This window comes from Lissotriton helveticus, chromosome 1_1 (assembly GCF_964261635.1).
Source record: "Lissotriton helveticus chromosome 1_1, aLisHel1.1, whole genome shotgun sequence".
Lineage (NCBI taxonomy): Eukaryota > Metazoa > Chordata > Amphibia > Caudata > Salamandridae > Lissotriton > Lissotriton helveticus.
Genome location: NC_136057.1, coordinates 218,592,958 through 218,611,761, shown reverse-complemented (window position 1 = coordinate 218,611,761; position 18,804 = coordinate 218,592,958). Strand labels below are relative to the sequence as shown.

At 35.6% G+C, this 18,804-nt stretch overlaps 17 non-coding genes across 17 annotated transcripts; all 17 read right to left on the bottom strand.

The window, feature by feature from the left end:
• Positions 1 to 405: 405 nt before the first annotated feature.
• Positions 406 to 478, bottom strand: TRNAK-UUU (transfer RNA lysine (anticodon UUU)). Its single transcript has one exon. It is a non-coding gene; the product is annotated as a tRNA-Lys (tRNA).
• A 445-nt stretch (positions 479 to 923) lies between these two features.
• On the bottom strand, positions 924 to 1,014 carry TRNAR-UCU (transfer RNA arginine (anticodon UCU)). Its single transcript is given in 2 exon segments — positions 924 to 959; positions 978 to 1,014. It is a non-coding gene; the product is annotated as a tRNA-Arg (tRNA).
• A 1,777-nt stretch (positions 1,015 to 2,791) lies between these two features.
• On the bottom strand, positions 2,792 to 2,882 carry TRNAR-UCU (transfer RNA arginine (anticodon UCU)). The gene is given in 2 exon segments: positions 2,792 to 2,827; positions 2,846 to 2,882. It is a non-coding gene; the product is annotated as a tRNA-Arg (tRNA).
• Positions 2,883 to 3,209: 327 nt separating this feature from the next.
• On the bottom strand, positions 3,210 to 3,282 carry TRNAK-UUU (transfer RNA lysine (anticodon UUU)). Its single transcript has one exon. It is a non-coding gene; the product is annotated as a tRNA-Lys (tRNA).
• An 859-nt stretch (positions 3,283 to 4,141) lies between these two features.
• Positions 4,142 to 4,214, bottom strand: TRNAK-UUU (transfer RNA lysine (anticodon UUU)). Its single transcript has one exon. It is a non-coding gene; the product is annotated as a tRNA-Lys (tRNA).
• A 445-nt stretch (positions 4,215 to 4,659) lies between these two features.
• Positions 4,660 to 4,750, bottom strand: TRNAR-UCU (transfer RNA arginine (anticodon UCU)). Its single transcript is given in 2 exon segments — positions 4,660 to 4,695; positions 4,714 to 4,750. It is a non-coding gene; the product is annotated as a tRNA-Arg (tRNA).
• Positions 4,751 to 6,009: 1,259 nt separating this feature from the next.
• TRNAK-UUU (transfer RNA lysine (anticodon UUU)) lies at positions 6,010 to 6,082 on the bottom strand. Its single transcript has one exon. It is a non-coding gene; the product is annotated as a tRNA-Lys (tRNA).
• Positions 6,083 to 6,527: 445 nt separating this feature from the next.
• Positions 6,528 to 6,618, bottom strand: TRNAR-UCU (transfer RNA arginine (anticodon UCU)). The gene is given in 2 exon segments: positions 6,528 to 6,563; positions 6,582 to 6,618. It is a non-coding gene; the product is annotated as a tRNA-Arg (tRNA).
• A 2,195-nt stretch (positions 6,619 to 8,813) lies between these two features.
• Positions 8,814 to 8,886, bottom strand: TRNAK-UUU (transfer RNA lysine (anticodon UUU)). The gene has a single exon. It is a non-coding gene; the product is annotated as a tRNA-Lys (tRNA).
• An 859-nt stretch (positions 8,887 to 9,745) lies between these two features.
• Positions 9,746 to 9,818, bottom strand: TRNAK-UUU (transfer RNA lysine (anticodon UUU)). Its single transcript has one exon. It is a non-coding gene; the product is annotated as a tRNA-Lys (tRNA).
• A 445-nt stretch (positions 9,819 to 10,263) lies between these two features.
• TRNAR-UCU (transfer RNA arginine (anticodon UCU)) lies at positions 10,264 to 10,354 on the bottom strand. The gene is given in 2 exon segments: positions 10,264 to 10,299; positions 10,318 to 10,354. It is a non-coding gene; the product is annotated as a tRNA-Arg (tRNA).
• A 1,259-nt stretch (positions 10,355 to 11,613) lies between these two features.
• Positions 11,614 to 11,686, bottom strand: TRNAK-UUU (transfer RNA lysine (anticodon UUU)). The gene has a single exon. It is a non-coding gene; the product is annotated as a tRNA-Lys (tRNA).
• Positions 11,687 to 13,999: 2,313 nt separating this feature from the next.
• Positions 14,000 to 14,090, bottom strand: TRNAR-UCU (transfer RNA arginine (anticodon UCU)). The gene is given in 2 exon segments: positions 14,000 to 14,035; positions 14,054 to 14,090. It is a non-coding gene; the product is annotated as a tRNA-Arg (tRNA).
• Positions 14,091 to 14,417: 327 nt separating this feature from the next.
• On the bottom strand, positions 14,418 to 14,490 carry TRNAK-UUU (transfer RNA lysine (anticodon UUU)). The gene has a single exon. It is a non-coding gene; the product is annotated as a tRNA-Lys (tRNA).
• An 859-nt stretch (positions 14,491 to 15,349) lies between these two features.
• Positions 15,350 to 15,422, bottom strand: TRNAK-UUU (transfer RNA lysine (anticodon UUU)). Its single transcript has one exon. It is a non-coding gene; the product is annotated as a tRNA-Lys (tRNA).
• Positions 15,423 to 16,285: 863 nt separating this feature from the next.
• On the bottom strand, positions 16,286 to 16,358 carry TRNAK-UUU (transfer RNA lysine (anticodon UUU)). Its single transcript has one exon. It is a non-coding gene; the product is annotated as a tRNA-Lys (tRNA).
• A 1,520-nt stretch (positions 16,359 to 17,878) lies between these two features.
• TRNAR-UCU (transfer RNA arginine (anticodon UCU)) lies at positions 17,879 to 17,969 on the bottom strand. Its single transcript is given in 2 exon segments — positions 17,879 to 17,914; positions 17,933 to 17,969. It is a non-coding gene; the product is annotated as a tRNA-Arg (tRNA).
• Between the last annotated feature and the right edge of the window lie 835 nt (positions 17,970 to 18,804).

Sequence of the window (18,804 nt, the reverse complement as noted above, 5' to 3'; positions counted from 1 at the left end):
TAAAATTGACCCAGCTGGTGTTTGAACACAAAGCCTTTGAATGCTTTTGCTACATTCGTCTAGGACTCCAAGCCGCTATCCATTGCACTAGAGATCCGACCTGATTCAACACGGTGATCAGAGATTCACAAATAAAAAGATGACCTATCAGCTGTTGACCAACTTTATCAAGTTAATGGGACACTACCTTGCATTTTGAACATTGAATTGGGTAAAAGATAATCAACATGTCAAACTACATGATACAGTTTGGGTAAGTCTTCTTAACTCTTGTCAAAGAATGTACAAGACAGATGGGTAAGTAATGACTCGATTTAGACTTTTTTTAAACATCTGTAATAGGACTCCCCATTCATTGGATCCTGAAAAGAGTATGCAATTGATATACCTTTTCTTTAACCAAGCCGCCTGAACAGGGACTTGAACCCTGGGCCCTCAGATTAAAAGTCTGATGCTCTACCGACTGAGCTATCCAGGCTCAAAGAGGGCACTACACAAAATGACCTTATCAACATTTGGAAGTGTCCCAACTATCACTATGTTTCTTAAGATGGTTGCCGGTATTAAGTATTGAATACGCAGAATATAATAATGAATTGGTACTTCAAGCATTTGAAATCTCTTCAGTAAATTTAACCTTATTGTAAGTCTGGAAATTGCTACTATCTCATTTTTTTTGCTGACTTAGAATTCATATGTTTTTATTGACATTGTAAAATTAAGGAAGGGCCCAAAATCTTACTTCTGAGTAAATTACATTTTCATAAGTACAGCTGCAAATTTCCTCTTCTGCAAGGATTGCGTAATTTGAATAGTATCTATTTAAAATAGTCTTCCTTTCACTGCCCTTTTTGGTGAAGCAAAAGCATGCATGCATTATTTATTACTCTTTTAAACAGTTATGAAATAAATAGGGATAAAACTGACTCTGGTGGGATTCGAACCCACAACCTTTGAACATCTTTTTTACATTCACCTAGAAGTCCAATGCGCTATCCATTGCGCCACAGAGCCAATACGCTCTAATGAGGTGCAGCGATATTCTGAAATGAAATAATGTTGATCAGCTTTATAAAGTTCATTTGATACTATAACCATGGATTTATTTTGAATATTGAATTGGGGAAATTATATTCACCGTCTCAAATTACATGATACCATAGGTTAATCTACATACGACTTAAGTTTAGTCAAATGGCACATGATATATGAGACAGATGTGTATTTCACAACTCCATGAAAGACGTTTTTGCAATTTTAGTAATGGAATATCTTATTCGTCTTGCAGGGGAACACAAAAAGAGCATCCAATTAGAGTAATTTTTCTTTAAAGGAAGCAACCGCCTGAACAGGGACTTGAACCCTGGACCCTCAGATTAAAAGTCTGATGCTCTACCGACTGAGCTATCCAGACTCTGCTATATTCTATCTTAAAATCAGCTAAACAAGTATGGACGTACACTGACCTACACTTTGTGTATTAATATGGTTACATATATTAGCAATCAAATTTGTAGAGTTTAATAACAAATTGATATTTTAAGCATTTCAAATTTCAGCCGCACACGTAATCCATTTTAAATCCTGAAATTTGTACTATCTCATTTTCGGCTGACTTTGAAATCATGTGTCTAAAATGACATTGTGAAATCAATAAAGTGCCAAATACTATTACTACCTACTAAATTACATTTTCAGCAGTATCCTTGGGAATTTCCTCTTGGGCATAGATTATGCAATGTTTTCAAAGCAAACAGTCTCTGTTTAAGTAGACTTTCTTTCACTGCCATTTTGGTAAATGTTTCTGGTGATGCAGAAGCAGGCATTGCTTGTTACTCTTTCAATTAGTTATAAAATAAGAAGAGGGGTAAAATTGACCCAGCTGGTGTTTGAACACAAAGCCTTTGAATGCTTTTGCTACATTCGTCTAGGACTCCAAGCCGCTATCCATTGCACTAGAGATCCGACCTGATTCAACACGGTGATCAGAGATTCACAAATAAAAAGATGACCTATCAGCTGTTGACCAACTTTATCAAGTTAATGGGACACTACCTTGCATTTTGAACATTGAATTGGGTAAAAGATAATCAACATGTCAAACTACATGATACAGTTTGGGTAAGTCTTCTTAACTCTTGTCAAAGAATGTACAAGACAGATGGGTAAGTAATGACTCGATTTAGACTTTTTTTAAACATCTGTAATAGGACTCCCCATTCATTGGATCCTGAAAAGAGTATGCAATTGATATACCTTTTCTTTAACCAAGCCGCCTGAACAGGGACTTGAACCCTAGGCCCTCAGATTAAAAGTCTGATGCTCTACCGACTGAGCTATCCAGGCTCAAAGAGGGCACTACACAAAATGACCTTATCAACATTTGGAAGTGTCCCAACTATCACTATGTTTCTTAAGATGGTTGCCGGTATTAAGTATTGAATACGCAGAATATAATAATGAATTGGTACTTCAAGCATTTGAAATCTCTTCAGTAAATTTAACCTTATTGTAAGTCCTGAAATTGCTACTATCTCATTTTTTTTGCTGACTTAGTAGTCATATGTTTTTATTGATATTGTAAAATTAAGGAAGGGCCCAAAATCTTACTTCTGAGTAAATTACATTTTCATAAGTACAGCTGCAAATTTCCTCTTCTGCAAGGATTGCGTAATTTGAATAGTATCTATTTAAAATAATCTTCCTTTCACTGCCCTTTTTGGTGAAGCAAAAGCATGCATGCAGTATTTATTACTCTTTTAAACAGTTATGAAATAAATAGGGATAAAACTGACTCTGGTGGGATTCGAACCCACTACCTTTGAATATCTTTTTTACATTCACCTAGAAGTCCAATGCGCTATCCATTGCGCCACAGAGCCAATACGCTCTCATGAGGTGCAGCGATATTCTGAAATGAAATAATGTTGATCAGCTTTATAAAGTTCATTTGATACTATAACCATGGATTTATTTTGAATATTGAATTGGGGAAATTATATTCACTGTCTCAAATTACATGATACCATAGGTTAATCTACATACGACTTAAGTTTAGTCAAATGGCACATGATATATGAGACAGATGTGTATTTCACAACTCCATGAAAGACGTTTTTGCAATTTTAGTAATGGAATATCTTATTCGTCTTGCAGGGGAACACAAAAAGAGCATCCAATTAGAGTAATTTTTCTTTAAAGGAAGCAACCGCCTGAACAGGGACTTGAACCCTGGACCCTCAGATTAAAAGTCTGATGCTCTACCGACTGAGCTATCCAGGCTCTGCTATATTTTATCTTAAAATCAGCTTAACAAGTATGGACGTACACTGACCTACACTTTGTGTATTAATATGGTTACATATATTAGCAATCAAATTTGCAGAGTTTAATAACAAATTGATATTTTAAGCATTTAAAATTTCAGCCGCACACGTAATCCATTTTAAATCCTGAAATTTGTACTATCTCATTTTCGGCTGACTTTGAAATCATGTGTCTAAAATGACATTGTGAAATCAATAAAGTGCCAAATACTATTACTACCTACTAAATTACATTTTCAGCAGTATCTTTGGGAATTTCCTCTTGGGCATAGATTATGCAATGTTTTCAAAGCAAACAGTCTCTGTTTAAGTAGACTTTCTTTCACTGCCATTTTGGTAAATGTTTCTGGTGATGCAGAAGCAGGCATTGCTTGTTACTCTTTCAATTAGTTATAAAATAAGAAGAGGGGTAAAATTGACCCAGCTGGTGTTTGAACACAAAGCCTTTGAATGCTTTTGCTACATTCGTCTAGGACTCCAAGCCGCTATCCATTGCACTAGAGATCCGACCTGATTCAACACGGTGATCAGAGATTCACAAATAAAAAGATGACCTATCAGCTGTTGACCAACTTTATCAAGTTAATGGGACACTACCTTGCATTTTGAACATTGAATTGGGTAAAAGATAATCAACATGTCAAACTACATGATACAGTTTGGGTAAGTCTTCTTAACTCTTGTCAAAGAATGTACAAGACAGATGGGTAAGTAATGACTCGATTTAGACTTTTTTTAAACATCTGTAATAGGACTCCCCATTCATTGGATCCTGAAAAGAGTATGCAATTGATATACCTTTTCTTTAACCAAGCCGCCTGAACAGGGACTTGAACCCTGGGCCCTCAGATTAAAAGTCTGATGCTCTACCGACTGAGCTATCCAGGCTCAAAGAGGGCACTACACAAAATGACCTTATCAACATTTGGAAGTGTCCCAACTATCACTATGTTTCTTAAGATGGTTGCCGGTATTAAGTATTGAATACGCAGAATATAATAATGAATTGGTACTTCAAGCATTTGAAATCTCTTCAGTAAATTTAACCTTATTGTAAGTCTGGAAATTGCTACTATCTCATTTTTTTTGCTGACTTAGAATTCATATGTTTTTATTGACATTGTAAAATTAAGGAAGGGCCCAAAATCTTACTTCTGAGTAAATTACATTTTCATAAGTACAGCTGCAAATTTCCTCTTCTGCAAGGATTGCGTAATTTGAATAGTATCTATTTAAAATAGTCTTCCTTTCACTGCCCTTTTTGGTGAAGCAAAAGCATGCATGCATTATTTATTACTCTTTTAAACAGTTATGAAATAAATAGGGATAAAACTGACTCTGGTGGGATTCGAACCCACAACCTTTGAACATCTTTTTTACATTCACCTAGAAGTCCAATGCGCTATCCATTGCGCCACAGAGCCAATACGCTCTAATGAGGTGCAGCGATATTCTGAAATGAAATAATGTTGATCAGCTTTATAAAGTTCATTTGATACTATAACCATGGATTTATTTTGAATATTGAATTGGGGAAATTATATTCACCGTCTCAAATTACATGATACCATAGGTTAATCTACATACGACTTAAGTTTAGTCAAATGGCACATGATATATGAGACAGATGTGTATTTCACAACTCCATGAAAGACGTTTTTGCAATTTTAGTAATGGAATATCTTATTCGTCTTGCAGGGGAACACAAAAAGAGCATCCAATTAGAGTAATTTTTCTTTAAAGGAAGCAACCGCCTGAACAGGGACTTGAACCCTGGACCCTCAGATTAAAAGTCTGATGCTCTACCGACTGAGCTATCCAGACTCTGCTATATTCTATCTTAAAATCAGCTAAACAAGTATGGACGTACACTGACCTACACTTTGTGTATTAATATGGTTACATATATTAGCAATCAAATTTGTAGAGTTTAATAACAAATTGATATTTTAAGCATTTCAAATTTCAGCCGCACACGTAATCCATTTTAAATCCTGAAATTTGTACTATCTCATTTTCGGCTGACTTTGAAATCATGTGTCTAAAATGACATTGTGAAATCAATAAAGTGCCAAATACTATTACTACCTACTAAATTACATTTTCAGCAGTATCCTTGGGAATTTCCTCTTGGGCATAGATTATGCAATGTTTTCAAAGCAAACAGTCTCTGTTTAAGTAGACTTTCTTTCACTGCCATTTTGGTAAATGTTTCTGGTGATGCAGAAGCAGGCATTGCTTGTTACTCTTTCAATTAGTTATAAAATAAGAAGAGGGGTAAAATTGACCCAGCTGGTGTTTGAACACAAAGCCTTTGAATGCTTTTGCTACATTCGTCTAGGACTCCAAGCCGCTATCCATTGCACTAGAGATCCGACCTGATTCAACACGGTGATCAGAGATTCACAAATAAAAAGATGACCTATCAGCTGTTGACCAACTTTATCAAGTTAATGGGACACTACCTTGCATTTTGAACATTGAATTGGGTAAAAGATAATCAACATGTCAAACTACATGATACAGTTTGGGTAAGTCTTCTTAACTCTTGTCAAAGAATGTACAAGACAGATGGGTAAGTAATGACTCGATTTAGACTTTTTTTAAACATCTGTAATAGGACTCCCCATTCATTGGATCCTGAAAAGAGTATGCAATTGATATACCTTTTCTTTAACCAAGCCGCCTGAACAGGGACTTGAACCCTGGGCCCTCAGATTAAAAGTCTGATGCTCTACCGACTGAGCTATCCAGGCTCAAAGAGGGCACTACACAAAATGACCTTATCAACATTTGGAAGTGTCCCAACTATCACTATGTTTCTTAAGATGGTTGCCGGTATTAAGTATTGAATACGCAGAATATAATAATGAATTGGTACTTCAAGCATTTGAAATCTCTTCAGTAAATTTAACCTTATTGTAAGTCTGGAAATTGCTACTATCTCATTTTTTTTGCTGACTTAGAATTCATATGTTTTTATTGACATTGTAAAATTAAGGAAGGGCCCAAAATCTTACTTCTGAGTAAATTACATTTTCATAAGTACAGCTGCAAATTTCCTCTTCTGCAAGGATTGCGTAATTTGAATAGTATCTATTTAAAATAGTCTTCCTTTCACTGCCCTTTTTGGTGAAGCAAAAGCATGCATGCATTATTTATTACTCTTTTAAACAGTTATGAAATAAATAGGGATAAAACTGACTCTGGTGGGATTCGAACCCACAACCTTTGAACATCTTTTTTACATTCACCTAGAAGTCCAATGCGCTATCCATTGCGCCACAGAGCCAATACGCTCTAATGAGGTGCAGCGATATTCTGAAATGAAATAATGTTGATCAGCTTTATAAAGTTCATTTGATACTATAACCATGGATTTATTTTGAATATTGAATTGGGGAAATTATATTCACCGTCTCAAATTACATGATACCATAGGTTAATCTACATACGACTTAAGTTTAGTCAAATGGCACATGATATATGAGACAGATGTGTATTTCACAACTCCATGAAAGACGTTTTTGCAATTTTAGTAATGGAATATCTTATTCGTCTTGCAGGGGAACACAAAAAGAGCATCCAATTAGAGTAATTTTTCTTTAAAGGAAGCAACCGCCTGAACAGGGACTTGAACCCTGGACCCTCAGATTAAAAGTCTGATGCTCTACCGACTGAGCTATCCAGACTCTGCTATATTCTATCTTAAAATCAGCTAAACAAGTATGGACGTACACTGACCTACACTTTGTGTATTAATATGGTTACATATATTAGCAATCAAATTTGTAGAGTTTAATAACAAATTGATATTTTAAGCATTTCAAATTTCAGCCGCACACGTAATCCATTTTAAATCCTGAAATTTGTACTATCTCATTTTCGGCTGACTTTGAAATCATGTGTCTAAAATGACATTGTGAAATCAATAAAGTGCCAAATACTATTACTACCTACTAAATTACATTTTCAGCAGTATCCTTGGGAATTTCCTCTTGGGCATAGATTATGCAATGTTTTCAAAGCAAACAGTCTCTGTTTAAGTAGACTTTCTTTCACTGCCATTTTGGTAAATGTTTCTGGTGATGCAGAAGCAGGCATTGCTTGTTACTCTTTCAATTAGTTATAAAATAAGAAGAGGGGTAAAATTGACCCAGCTGGTGTTTGAACACAAAGCCTTTGAATGCTTTTGCTACATTCGTCTAGGACTCCAAGCCGCTATCCATTGCACTAGAGATCCGACCTGATTCAACACGGTGATCAGAGATTCACAAATAAAAAGATGACCTATCAGCTGTTGACCAACTTTATCAAGTTAATGGGACACTACCTTGCATTTTGAACATTGAATTGGGTAAAAGATAATCAACATGTCAAACTACATGATACAGTTTGGGTAAGTCTTCTTAACTCTTGTCAAAGAATGTACAAGACAGATGGGTAAGTAATGACTCGATTTAGACTTTTTTTAAACATCTGTAATAGGACTCCCCATTCATTGGATCCTGAAAAGAGTATGCAATTGATATACCTTTTCTTTAACCAAGCCGCCTGAACAGGGACTTGAACCCTAGGCCCTCAGATTAAAAGTCTGATGCTCTACCGACTGAGCTATCCAGGCTCAAAGAGGGCACTACACAAAATGACCTTATCAACATTTGGAAGTGTCCCAACTATCACTATGTTTCTTAAGATGGTTGCCGGTATTAAGTATTGAATACGCAGAATATAATAATGAATTGGTACTTCAAGCATTTGAAATCTCTTCAGTAAATTTAACCTTATTGTAAGTCCTGAAATTGCTACTATCTCATTTTTTTTGCTGACTTAGTAGTCATATGTTTTTATTGATATTGTAAAATTAAGGAAGGGCCCAAAATCTTACTTCTGAGTAAATTACATTTTCATAAGTACAGCTGCAAATTTCCTCTTCTGCAAGGATTGCGTAATTTGAATAGTATCTATTTAAAATAATCTTCCTTTCACTGCCCTTTTTGGTGAAGCAAAAGCATGCATGCAGTATTTATTACTCTTTTAAACAGTTATGAAATAAATAGGGATAAAACTGACTCTGGTGGGATTCGAACCCACTACCTTTGAATATCTTTTTTACATTCACCTAGAAGTCCAATGCACTATCCATTGCGCCACAGAGCCAATACGCTCTCATGAGGTGCAGCGATATTCTGAAATGAAATAATGTTGATCAGCTTTATAAAGTTCATTTGATACTATAACCATGGATTTATTTTGAATATTGAATTGGGGAAATTATATTCACTGTCTCAAATTACATGATACCATAGGTTAATCTACATACGACTTAAGTTTAGTCAAATGGCACATGATATATGAGACAGATGTGTATTTCACAACTCCATGAAAGACGTTTTTGCAATTTTAGTAATGGAATATCTTATTCGTCTTGCAGGGGAACACAAAAAGAGCATCCAATTAGAGTAATTTTTCTTTAAAGGAAGCAACCGCCTGAACAGGGACTTGAACCCTGGACCCTCAGATTAAAAGTCTGATGCTCTACCGACTGAGCTATCCAGGCTCTGCTATATTTTATCTTAAAATCAGCTTAACAAGTATGGACGTACACTGACCTACACTTTGTGTATTAATATGGTTACATATATTAGCAATCAAATTTGCAGAGTTTAATAACAAATTGATATTTTAAGCATTTAAAATTTCAGCCGCACACGTAATCCATTTTAAATCCTGAAATTTGTACTATCTCATTTTCGGCTGACTTTGAAATCATGTGTCTAAAATGACATTGTGAAATCAATAAAGTGCCAAATACTATTACTACCTACTAAATTACATTTTCAGCAGTATCTTTGGGAATTTCCTCTTGGGCATAGATTATGCAATGTTTTCAAAGCAAACAGTCTCTGTTTAAGTAGACTTTCTTTCACTGCCATTTTGGTAAATGTTTCTGGTGATGCAGAAGCAGGCATTGCTTGTTACTCTTTCAATTAGTTATAAAATAAGAAGAGGGGTAAAATTGACCCAGCTGGTGTTTGAACACAAAGCCTTTGAATGCTTTTGCTACATTCGTCTAGGACTCCAAGCCGCTATCCATTGCACTAGAGATCCGACCTGATTCAACACGGTGATCAGAGATTCACAAATAAAAAGATGACCTATCAGCTGTTGACCAACTTTATCAAGTTAATGGGACACTACCTTGCATTTTGAACATTGAATTGGGTAAAAGATAATCAACATGTCAAACTACATGATACAGTTTGGGTAAGTCTTCTTAACTCTTGTCAAAGAATGTACAAGACAGATGGGTAAGTAATGACTCGATTTAGACTTTTTTTAAACATCTGTAATAGGACTCCCCATTCATTGGATCCTGAAAAGAGTATGCAATTGATATACCTTTTCTTTAACCAAGCCGCCTGAACAGGGACTTGAACCCTGGGCCCTCAGATTAAAAGTCTGATGCTCTACCGACTGAGCTATCCAGGCTCAAAGAGGGCACTACACAAAATGACCTTATCAACATTTGGAAGTGTCCCAACTATCACTATGTTTCTTAAGATGGTTGCCGGTATTAAGTATTGAATACGCAGAATATAATAATGAATTGGTACTTCAAGCATTTGAAATCTCTTCAGTAAATTTAACCTTATTGTAAGTCTGGAAATTGCTACTATCTCATTTTTTTTGCTGACTTAGAATTCATATGTTTTTATTGACATTGTAAAATTAAGGAAGGGCCCAAAATCTTACTTCTGAGTAAATTACATTTTCATAAGTACAGCTGCAAATTTCCTCTTCTGCAAGGATTGCGTAATTTGAATAGTATCTATTTAAAATAGTCTTCCTTTCACTGCCCTTTTTGGTGAAGCAAAAGCATGCATGCATTATTTATTACTCTTTTAAACAGTTATGAAATAAATAGGGATAAAACTGACTCTGGTGGGATTCGAACCCACAACCTTTGAACATCTTTTTTACATTCACCTAGAAGTCCAATGCGCTATCCATTGCGCCACAGAGCCAATACGCTCTAATGAGGTGCAGCGATATTCTGAAATGAAATAATGTTGATCAGCTTTATAAAGTTCATTTGATACTATAACCATGGATTTATTTTGAATATTGAATTGGGGAAATTATATTCACCGTCTCAAATTACATGATACCATAGGTTAATCTACATACGACTTAAGTTTAGTCAAATGGCACATGATATATGAGACAGATGTGTATTTCACAACTCCATGAAAGACGTTTTTGCAATTTTAGTAATGGAATATCTTATTCGTCTTGCAGGGGAACACAAAAAGAGCATCCAATTAGAGTAATTTTTCTTTAAAGGAAGCAACCGCCTGAACAGGGACTTGAACCCTGGACCCTCAGATTAAAAGTCTGATGCTCTACCGACTGAGCTATCCAGACTCTGCTATATTCTATCTTAAAATCAGCTAAACAAGTATGGACGTACACTGACCTACACTTTGTGTATTAATATGGTTACATATATTAGCAATCAAATTTGTAGAGTTTAATAACAAATTGATATTTTAAGCATTTCAAATTTCAGCCGCACACGTAATCCATTTTAAATCCTGAAATTTGTACTATCTCATTTTCGGCTGACTTTGAAATCATGTGTCTAAAATGACATTGTGAAATCAATAAAGTGCCAAATACTATTACTACCTACTAAATTACATTTTCAGCAGTATCCTTGGGAATTTCCTCTTGGGCATAGATTATGCAATGTTTTCAAAGCAAACAGTCTCTGTTTAAGTAGACTTTCTTTCACTGCCATTTTGGTAAATGTTTCTGGTGATGCAGAAGCAGGCATTGCTTGTTACTCTTTCAATTAGTTATAAAATAAGAAGAGGGGTAAAATTGACCCAGCTGGTGTTTGAACACAAAGCCTTTGAATGCTTTTGCTACATTCGTCTAGGACTCCAAGCCGCTATCCATTGCACTAGAGATCCGACCTGATTCAACACGGTGATCAGAGATTCACAAATAAAAAGATGACCTATCAGCTGTTGACCAACTTTATCAAGTTAATGGGACACTACCTTGCATTTTGAACATTGAATTGGGTAAAAGATAATCAACATGTCAAACTACATGATACAGTTTGGGTAAGTCTTCTTAACTCTTGTCAAAGAATGTACAAGACAGATGGGTAAGTAATGACTCGATTTAGACTTTTTTTAAACATCTGTAATAGGACTCCCCATTCATTGGATCCTGAAAAGAGTATGCAATTGATATACCTTTTCTTTAACCAAGCCGCCTGAACAGGGACTTGAACCCTGGGCCCTCAGATTAAAAGTCTGATGCTCTACCGACTGAGCTATCCAGGCTCAAAGAGGGCACTACACAAAATGACCTTATCAACATTTGGAAGTGTCCCAACTATCACTATGTTTCTTAAGATGGTTGCCGGTATTAAGTATTGAATACGCAGAATATAATAATGAATTGGTACTTCAAGCATTTGAAATCTCTTCAGTAAATTTAACCTTATTGTAAGTCTGGAAATTGCTACTATCTCATTTTTTTTGCTGACTTAGAATTCATATGTTTTTATTGACATTGTAAAATTAAGGAAGGGCCCAAAATCTTACTTCTGAGTAAATTACATTTTCATAAGTACAGCTGCAAATTTCCTCTTCTGCAAGGATTGCGTAATTTGAATAGTATCTATTTAAAATAGTCTTCCTTTCACTGCCCTTTTTGGTGAAGCAAAAGCATGCATGCATTATTTATTACTCTTTTAAACAGTTATGAAATAAATAGGGATAAAACTGACTCTGGTGGGATTTGAACCCACAACCTTTGAACATCTTTTTTACATTCACCTAGAAGTCCAATGCGCTATCCATTGCGCCACAGAGCCAATACGCTCTAATGAGGTGCAGCGATATTCTGAAATGAAATAATGTTGATCAGCTTTATAAAGTTCATTTGATACTATAACCATGGATTTATTTTGAATATTGAATTGGGGAAATTATATTCACCGTTCCAAATTACATGATACCATAGGTTAATCTACATACGACTTAAGTTTAGTCAAATGGCACATGATATATGAGACAGATGTGTATTTCACAACTCCATGAAAGACGTTTTTGCAATTTTAGTAATGGAATATCTTATTCGTCTTGCAGGGGAACACAAAAAGAGCATCCAATTAGAGTAATTTTTCTTTAAAGGAAGCAACCGCCTGAACAGGGACTTGAACCCTGGACCCTCAGATTAAAAGTCTGATGCTCTACCGACTGAGCTATCCAGACTCTGCTATATTCTATCTTAAAATCAGCTAAACAAGTATGGACGTACACTGACCTACACTTTGTGTATTAATATGGTTACATATATTAGCAATCAAATTTGTAGAGTTTAATAACAAATTGATATTTTAAGCATTTAAAATTTCAGCCGCACACGTAATCCATTTTAAATCCTGAAATTTGTACTATCTCATTTTCGGCTGACTTTGAAATCATGTGTCTAAAATGACATTGTGAAATCAATAAAGTGCCAAATACTATTACTACCTACTAAATTACATTTTCAGCAGTATCCTTGGGAATTTCCTCTTGGGCATAGATTATGCAATGTTTTCAAAGCAAACAGTCTCTGTTTAAGTAGACTTTCTTTCACTGCCATTTTGGTAAATGTTTCTGGTGATGCAGAAGCAGGCATTGCTTGTTACTCTTTCAATTAGTTATAAAATAAGAAGAGGGGTAAAATTGACCCAGCTGGTGTTTGAACACAAAGCCTTTGAATGCTTTTGCTACATTCGTCTAGGACTCCAAGCCGCTATCCATTGCACTAGAGATCCGACCTGATTCAACACGGTGATCAGAGATTCACAAATAAAAAGATGACCTATCAGCTGTTGACCAACTTTATCAAGTTAATGGGAAACTACCTTACATTTTGAACATTGAATTGGGTAAAAGATAATCAACATGTCAAACTACATGATACAGTTTGGGTAAGTCTTCTTAACCCTTGTCAAAGAATGTACAAGACAGATGGGTAAGTAATGACTCGATTTAGACTTTTTTTAAACATCTGTAATAGGACTCCCCATTCATTGGATCCTGAAAAGAGTATGCAATTGATATACCTTTTCTTTAACCAAGCCGCCTGAACAGGGACTTGAACCCTAGGCCCTCAGATTAAAAGTCTGATGCTCTACCGACTGAGCTATCCAGGCTCAAAGAGGGCACTACACAAAATGACCTTATCAACATTTGGAAGTGTCCCAACTATCACTATGTTTCTTAAGATGGTTGCCGGTATTAAGTATTGAATACGCAGAATATAATAATGAATTGGTACTTCAAGCATTTGAAATCTCTTCAGTAAATTTAACCTTATTGTAAGTCCTGAAATTGCTACTATCTCATTTTTTTTGCTGACTTAGTAGTCATATGTTTTTATTGATATTGTAAAATTAAGGAAGGGCCCAAAATCTTACTTCTGAGTAAATTACATTTTCATAAGTACAGCTGCAAATTTCCTCTTCTGCAAGGATTGCGTAATTTGAATAGTATCTATTTAAAATAATCTTCCTTTCACTGCCCTTTTTGGTGAAGCAAAAGCATGCATGCAGTATTTATTACTCTTTTAAACAGTTATGAAATAAATAGGGATAAAACTGACTCTGGTGGGATTCGAACCCACAACCTTTGAATATCTTTTTTACATTCACCTAGAAGTCCAATGCGCTATCCATTGCGCCACAGAGCCAATACGCTCTCATGAGGTGCAGCGATATTCTGAAATGAAATAATGTTGATCAGCTTTATAAAGTTCATTTGATACTATAACCATGGATTTATTTTGAATATTGAATTGGGGAAATTATATTCACTGTCTCAAATTACATGATACCATAGGTTAATCTACATACGACTTAAGTTTAGTCAAATGGCACATGATATATGAGACAGATGTGTATTTCACAACTCCATGAAAGACGTTTTTGCAATTTTAGTAATGGAATATCTTATTCGTCTTGCAGGGGAACACAAAAAGAGCATCCAATTAGAGTAATTTTTCTTTAAAGGAAGCAACCGCCTGAACAGGGACTTGAACCCTGGACCCTCAGATTAAAAGTCTGATGCTCTACCGACTGAGCTATCCAGGCTCTGCTATATTTTATCTTAAAATCAGCTTAACAAGTATGGACGTACACTGACCTACACTTTGTGTATTAATATGGTTACATATATTAGCAATCAAATTTGCAGAGTTTAATAACAAATTGATATTTTAAGCATTTAAAATTTCAGCCGCACACGTAATCCATTTTAAATCCTGAAATTTGTACTATCTCATTTTCGGCTGACTTTGAAATCATGTGTCTAAAATGACATTGTGAAATCAATAAAGTGCCAAATACTATTACTACCTACTAAATTACATTTTCAGCAGTATCCTTGGGAATTTCCTCTTGGGCATAGATTATGCAATGTTTTCAAAGCAAACAGTCTCTGTTTAAGTAGACTTTCTTTCACTGCCATTTTGGTAAATGTTTCTGGTGATGCAGAAGCAGGCATTGCTTGTTACTCTTTCAATTAGTTATAAAATAAGAAGAGGGGTAAAATTGACCCAGCTGGTGTTTGAACACAAAGCCTTTGAATGCTTTTGCTACATTCGTCTAGGACTCCAAGCCGCTATCCATTGCACTAGAGATCCGACCTGATTCAACACGGTGATCAGAGATTCACAAATAAAAAGATGACCTATCAGCTGTTGACCAACTTTATCAAGTTAATGGGACACTACCTTGCATTTTGAACATTGAATTGGGTAAAAGATAATCAACATGTCAAACTACATGATACAGTTTGGGTAAGTCTTCTTAACTCTTGTCAAAGAATGTACAAGACAGATGGGTAAGTAATGACTCGATTTAGACTTTTTTTAAACATCTGTAATAGGACTCCCCATTCATTGGATCCTGAAAAGAGTATGCAATTGATATACCTTTTCTTTAACCAAGCCGCCTGAACAGGGACTTGAACCCTGGGCCCTCAGATTAAAAGTCTGATGCTCTACCGACTGAGCTATCCAGGCTCAAAGAGGGCACTACACAAAATGACCTTATCAACATTTGGAAGTGTCCCAACTATCACTATGTTTCTTAAGATGGTTGCCGGTATTAAGTATTGAATACGCAGAATATAATAATGAATTGGTACTTCAAGCATTTGAAATCTCTTCAGTAAATTTAACCTTATTGTAAGTCTGGAAATTGCTACTATCTCATTTTTTTTGCTGACTTAGAATTCATATGTTTTTATTGACATTGTAAAATTAAGGAAGGGCCCAAAATCTTACTTCTGAGTAAATTACATTTTCATAAGTACAGCTGCAAATTTCCTCTTCTGCAAGGATTGCGTAATTTGAATAGTATCTATTTAAAATAGTCTTCCTTTCACTGCCCTTTTTGGTGAAGCAAAAGCATGCATGCATTATTTATTACTCTTTTAAACAGTTATGAAATAAATAGGGATAAAACTGACTCTGGTGGGATTTGAACCCACAACCTTTGAACATCTTTTTTACATTCACCTAGAAGTCCAATGCGCTATCCATTGCGCCACAGAGCCAATACGCTCTAATGAGGTGCAGCGATATTCTGAAATGAAATAATGTTGATCAGCTTTATAAAGTTCATTTGATACTATAACCATGGATTTATTTTGAATATTGAATTGGGGAAATTATATTCACCGTTCCAAATTACATGATACCATAGGTTAATCTACATACGACTTAAGTTTAGTCAAATGGCACATGATATATGAGACAGATGTGTATTTCACAACTCCATGAAAGACGTTTTTGCAATTTTAGTAATGGAATATCTTATTCGTCTTGCAGGGGAACACAAAAAGAGCATCCAATTAGAGTAATTTTTCTTTAAAGGAAGCAACCGCCTGAACAGGGACTTGAACCCTGGACCCTCAGATTAAAAGTCTGATGCTCTACCGACTGAGCTATCCAGGCTCTGCTATACTCAGTCTTAAAATCAGCTAAACAAATGTGGACGTACACTGACCTACACTCTGTGTATTAATATGGTTACATATATTAGCAATCAAATTTGTAGAGTTTAATAACAAATTGATGTTTTAACCCCTTCCATGCTCATGACGAGCTCAGCTCGTCGTGCAGTACACTTGTCGTGTGCTTATGACGAGCTGAGCTCGTCATGAACAATGGATTTACAGATCATTCAGCACAGGAGGAAAATCTCCTGTAGCATTGAAGGTGTTAAGCATTTGATATTTCAGCAGCACACGTAATCCATTTTAAATCCTGAAATTTGTACTATCTCATTTTCGGCTGACTTAGAAATCATGTGTCTAAAATGACATTGTGAAATCAATAAAGTGCCAAATACTATTACTACCTACTAAATTACATTTTCAGCAGTATCTTTGGGAATTTCCTCTTGGGCATAGATTATGCAATGTTTTCAAAGCAAACAGTCTCTGTTTAAGTAGACTTTCTTTCACTGCCATTTTGGTACATGTTTCTGGTGATGCAGACGCAGGCATTGCTTGTTACTGTTTCAATGAGTTAAAAAATAAGAGGAGGGATAAAATTGACCCAGCTGGTGTTTGAACACAAAGCCTTTGAATGCTTTTGCTACATTCGTCTAGGACTCCAAGCCGCTATCCATTGCACTAGAGATCCGACCTGATTCAACACGGTGATCAGAGATTCACAAATAAAAAGATGACCTATCAGCTGTTGACCAACTTTATCAAGTTAATCAGACACTACCTTACATTTTGAACATTGAATTAGGTAAAAGATAATCAACATGTCAAACTACATGATACAGTTTGGGTAAGACTTCTTAACCCTTGTCAAAGAATGTAGAAGACAGATGGGTATGTAATGACTCGATTAAGACTTTTTTTAAACATCTCTAATAGGACTCGCCATTCATTGGATCCTGAAAAGAGTATGCAATTGATATACCTTTTTCTTTAACCAAGCCGCCTGAACAGGGACTTGAAGCCTGGGCCCTCAGATTAAAAGTCAGATGCTCTCCCGACTGAGCTATCCAGGCTCGGAGAGGGCGCTCCACAAAATGACCTTATCAACATTTGGAAGTGTCCCGACTATCACTACGTTTCTTAAGATGGTTGCCGGTATTAAGTACTGAATACGCGGAATATAATAATGAATTGGTACTTCAAGCATTTGAAATCTCTTCAGTAAATTTAACCCTATTGTAAGTCCTGAAATTGCTACTATCTAATTTTTTTTGCTGGCTTAGAATTCATATATTTTTATTGACATTGTAAAATTAAGGAAGGGCCCAAAATCTTACTTCTGAGTAAATTACATTTTCATAAGTACAGCTGCCAATTTCCTCTTCTGCAAAGATTGCGTAACTTGAATCGTATCTATTTAAAATAGACTTCCTTTCACTGCCCTTTTTGGTGAAGCAGAAGCATGCATGCACTGTTTATTACTCTTTTAAACAGTTATGAAATAAATAGGGATAAAACTGACTCTGGTGGGATTCGAACCCACAACCTTTGAATATCTTTTTTACATTCACCTAGAAGTCCAATGCGCTATCCATTGCGCCACAGAGCCAATACGCTCTCATGAGGTGCAGAGATATTCTGAAATGAAATAATGTTGATCAGCTTTATAAAGTTCATTTGATACTATAACCATGGATTTATTTTGAATTTTGAATTGGGGAAATTATATTCACCGTCTCAAGTTACATGATACCTTAGGTAAATCTACGTACGACTTAAGTTTAGTCAAATGGCACATGATATATGAGGCAGATGTGCATTTCACAACTCCATGAAAGACGTTTTTGCAATTTTAGTAATGGAATATCTTATTCGTCATGCAGGGGAACACAAAAAGAGCATCCAATTAGAGTAATTTTTCTTTAAAGGAAGCAACCGCTTGAACAGGGACTTGAACCCTGGACCCTCAGATTAAAAGTCTGATGCTCTACCGACTGAGCTATCCAGGCTCTGCTATACTCTGTCTTAAAATCAGCTAAACAAATGTGGACGTACACTGACCTACACTCTGTGTATTAATATGGTTACATATATTAGCAATCAAATTTGTAGAGTTTAATAACAAATTGATGTTTTAACCCCTTCCATGCTCATGACGAGCTCAGCTCGTCGTGCAGTACACTTGTCGTGTGCTTATGACGAGCTGAGCTCGTCATGAACAATGGATTTACAGATCATTCAGCACAGGAGGAAAATCTCCTGTAGCATTGAAGGTGTTAAGCATTTGATATTTCAGCAGCACACGTAATCCATTTTAAATCCTGAAATTTGTACTATCTCATTTTCGGCTGACTTAGAAATCATGTGTCTAAAATGACATTGTGAAATCAATAAAGTGCCAAATACTATTACTACCTACTAAATTACATTTTCAGCAGTATCTT